We start from the raw sequence: 5,052 nt of genomic DNA on the forward strand, positions 1-5,052 counted from the left end.
TATTCATAGTCGTTTCTTATAGCGTTTTCTCTTGGCTGCACTATCGCCCACTAGTGCAACACTCAGACAGTGTACCGTGTTTCCGTGGCTGGTGGTACGCGAACTCATTCGGGCTGGATTCGGGGAGACGCTATTAGCTCTATTTCTGTCATTCTATCTTCATCGTCCATTAGAAGTGAGACAAGGATAATACTACACAAATGGCGCTGATAGCACTCTGCCCAAACGCAGTCTCGGTGTACCGTGTTTCCGTGGCTACGGTGTAAATTTTATGCACGAAGTGGAATTTTGCTACACCGTCTCAAAGAGACCGTGTAGAACCAGATCGGTGTACCGTGTTTCCGTGGCTACGGTGTAGTGTAAATTTTATGCACGAAGTGGAATTTTGCTACACCGTCTCAAAGAGACCGTGTAGAACCAGTGTGACATTTAAAATTTGAAAATAAAAGTCAAGCAGGAACAGGGTTTTAGCATAATTATGATACAGTGTACACCATGGTGTGCACCACTCTAGTGTAGTGTAGCAGGCACGTAGCTGAGTGTAGCGCTTACACGCAACTGGTGCGGTGTGAGACTGCACCCAGAGAAAACGCTATTATATTTAAGATCGCCTTAAGTTCCTTTCTTTAATAAAGTTTCCTTTCTTTGCAATCAAGCTTTAATTTGTAATGTAATTTATGTAACTATCCTAAAAAAGGCATAATATTAAAAATATTACATAATATTCTCGAAATATTATAATATTGTTTTAATTTTTAACAATATTTATATAATATAGAAATATTTTGCGCTTATAGGATAAAACCAATTGACTCTCGTAAAGAGAAAACGTCCAAAAATCCTATAAGGAGTACGTCAAACAAGTTGGCTAGTCTCGTGGATTCCCAATCTTTCTTAGATGTGCTTTCTAGGCGCCGAATATTTTTTAATCATAACTTTATCGTATATATTTTGAAATATAATGATAAGAGAGAGCAATAATATGTTAATAATTAATAAAAGTGAAATAATTATTGAAATATTGCATAATACATATACAGCAACATATACTCATATTTCTCTAAATATAACCTACTGAATTGCAATAACAAATTGCAATACCTTCTACAAAATATTAAAGTTATACTAATTTACAGTATTGTTGCAATATATCCAATAAAATATTCAAATTTCAACATTACAGCAATATTGCTGCAATTTTTGTAAAATTAAGCAATATTAAAATATTGCAATATTGCTGCAATATTTCGTATTATAGGGACAGTCATGTTTAAACCCTTATATCTCCAAAACTATTGTTTAAAATAAAAATTCATAAATAAACGTTTTACTTAATTTTTTTATACCTTCCTTACACTATTATATATTGTATTTTGAACCGCGAATGTTGGGACTCCGATATGTATATTTCAATGGTATATTATTTGGCCCCGCGCATAATGAAAAAAATTAAGAAGAGGAGAAAGATATTGAATATTGAAGAAATAAAAGAATTATAAATGAATATTAAATATGTATAACTGCAATAGATACAAATAAGATATTAGATACTATACCATATAGCTTATTTGTATTCATTGTGAGCTACGTTCAATCAATATTACTAATTCTTTTATATTTAAAGGTTTTTAAGCATAACCGTATGTGTGAATTACATCAAATATGATAAAGAAAGCCACCATCGGTCAAAGTTAGATATTTCGAATAATACATTACATATTCTTTATTAAATCAATTTATTCCAGATATGATTGCGCGCCGATAACTTTCGAACTTTCAACACAATCATTTTGAAACGCTAATAATCCTTCCTAAATTAGATTAGAAAGAAAGAAAGAAATTTATTGCGAAAAATATTACCTCAGCCAGGATTCAAACCTGGGACCTCTCAACTTTCCGGGCAGAGTGTCTTAACCAGCTCAACCACTGAAGCTGCGGAAATATTCTTCGCAATAACTGGTATGTATAGAGAGAACGCGTTATATGGCCGTGTATGTATAAACATTATAAGATTTTTAAGCACGATCGTATGTGTGAATACATCAAATACGATAAAGAAAGCTACGATCGGTTAAAGTTATATGTTTCGAATAATACATTATATATTCTTTATTAAATCAATTTATTCCAGATAATACGCGCCGATAACTTTCGGACTTTCAACACAATCATTCTGAGACGCTAGTAATTTCTCCTAAATTAAAGTAGAAAGAAAGAAAGTAAGAATTAAGGAGATGCTAAAGTCGTCCTACTTTACCATCGGTGAAAAAATTTCCATTCGGTGAAAAATCTCCTCTTCATTTGTGCGTTTTTGCCGTACAACAAATGTGTACAGGATAGAGAAGTCTTCAGATTTCTATATCCTATAGTCTATATCGAATATAAACAAGGGCAAGGCCGCTATTTCATTTGTGTATAATTTTTTCAGACCTATTGATTGGCTACAGCCAATTGGAAGCCATACTTTGTTCTATCTATTTAGAAATCAGATTATTTTAAATGTTTGTTTATTGTTCATTATACATTGCAACGATATATATTAATATTTTGCTTTTTTATGGATAATAATTATTAAATAATTTCTTTCATCATTTGTTTTGTTCAACATTTTCCTTAGATTACTTTTATTCCACAAATACTATCCTTTGATGAATTCTTCCGAGTAATATTCTAAACACTGCTTGCGATAACATTGAAAATATTCCTTCTTCTAATAGTATCAGACAGGAAGAACAAGACATCGTTTAAAAAAAATCTCCGTTCAGCTTAATCCTGTATGTACATTACCAGCTAACCAGCAACAATCAGTAAATGTAAGTAATAAATATATGTATATTTAGCAAACATGTGACAAAAGAATACACAGAGTAAAATGGAATAAATTTTGTCGAGTTTTTTAATTGCTCTTTTAATATTAATGATATTACTGTAGCTTAATAATTATACTTAATAATAATATTGTTTATTAATTAGTATATATGTATTATAGTAACTATATTAATTTAAAAAATGTATTAAGCTAAAATAGCGAAATCAATTTGTTTGTAAGAATGAATAATGTGCATTCTTTTATTTATTTTAAATTAAGTATTTTTAAATATTGTTAAATATAATTATTTAATAGATAGAAGGACTCTTCTTATGAAAATAAATTAACAATAATAAAGGGCAAAATAAGAGTCAACAATCAAATAAAAATAAAAATAAATTCAAATAACGTCTAGTTTCAAATATAAAACATATAATTAGTTAGAAACATAAAACGTCAGGTATAACGTTGGTTAACTGTGTCAAAAATAAAAGTCCATGGGTAATCGTTTTCTAATAAAATGTTAATAATAAGTGTTAAATTTTTTGTGTGAAATACAAAGTCAGAAAATAAAAAGGCTCTGTCAGCTAAAGAAAAAATTGTGCCTTTCTTTCGTTCCATTGGATGATTTGAGTGAAAATTTAAAAAAACTGCCTGAAAAAGTAGGCTTACGATACCAATTAGAAACAAACCGATTATTTTTAATTAATATCGTAGTCTCCAAAAAATCCAACTTTTCTCCCCCTATTTCTATAGTAAATTGAAGTCGTGGATGAAACGAATTAAACCGTTGAAGTAGTGTATCAATTTTTGAGGGAGAGACTGCAGTGCAAATGTCATTCGCATATCTATGATAAAAAAGCACGTCTATATTAAACGACATCAAAGACATTGTCTCCAATCTCCTCATTACTAGATCAGCAATTATAGATGATAAAGGAGAGCCCATGAGACTACCGAAGCATTGCTTATAAATTTTGTTGTCAAAAGAAAAAAAAATTGAAAATTCAAAAGAAAAAAAATTCTGGCAGCCGAAATTTGTAATATTATAATAATATAATTTCTTAGTTTATATACCTACATTTATATCGATGAAATAGGAGGTTCAATAAAAACGACATCAAGGTGTCATTTCACAGTCCTAATAAAATGGATAAATATATAAAAGTGTAAAAGGATCCTTGTCCCCTTACATCCAAGAACAATGTAGTTTATAAAATCTCGTGCAATAATTGTAATGTGTCGTACGTTGGACGGATGGGCAGACAATTGAAAACTAGAATTACAGAACATCGTAATCATATTAGACATAATATGTCTATTCGTTCTGTCATAACTGAGCACAGACTGCAGTATGTGATACTGACAGTCCGTTTCCTCTCTCAATCTGTTAGCGTTTTCGGCCCGATCGGGTTTGCACCAACCTGGGTTGGATTAATCTTTCCTATTGGTTGATGTCACACGCTCTACCAATAGGGGAGCGCAAAACGTCATTAATCCATCCCAGGTTGGTGCAAATCCGGTCGGACCGAAAACGCTATTAAACACATAGCGTTTTCGGCCCGGCCAGGTTTGCACCAACTTGGGTTGGATTAATGGCGTTTTGTGCTCTCCTATTGGTAGAGCGTGTGACATCAACCAATAGGAAAGATTAATCCAACCCAGGTTGGTGCAAACCCGATCGGGCCGAAAACGCTATAAGTGTGTTATACTGTATCGGTTTGTGTCTCCTAAAAGAGAGGAAAGCAGCCCGTAATCTATAGCTCAGAGTTATCTGAATGTAATTCCAGGGGCTCTATTGTGTGTGTGTTGAAGAGAACCGTTTACGAAAGTCTAGGGAAATGCTACAGTATACGTTACGTATACTGTAGCATTTCCCTAGACTTTCGTATACGTTGAGCCCAGACACACACTCTTGCATAACGCATAACGCATAGTGCATAAGCGAATCAACTAATCAGAAGCTTTCCTTTCCTCTCATTCCATGGAAAAGAAGAATTTTGATTGGTTGATTCGCTTATGCACTATGCGTTATGCGTTATGCAAAAGTGTGTGTCTGGGCCATTTCTTTTCAAGAATAGAGCCTCTGAACGCAGCCTTGTTCATCTTCTAAGTTCTATTGTCTTCTTTAGCAGTCTCTAGTCTGTATTATAAATAAAGCGGGGAGCACAGACTCTTGCATAACGCATAACACGTAATGCATAAGAATATGTACCAATCGAAGTTCTCCGTTTCTTTCCCTT

The sequence above is a fragment of the Trachymyrmex cornetzi genome, unplaced genomic scaffold (genome assembly GCF_001594075.2).
Source record: "Trachymyrmex cornetzi isolate Tcor2-1 unplaced genomic scaffold, Tcor1.1 scaffold607, whole genome shotgun sequence".
Lineage (NCBI taxonomy): Eukaryota > Metazoa > Arthropoda > Insecta > Hymenoptera > Formicidae > Trachymyrmex > Trachymyrmex cornetzi.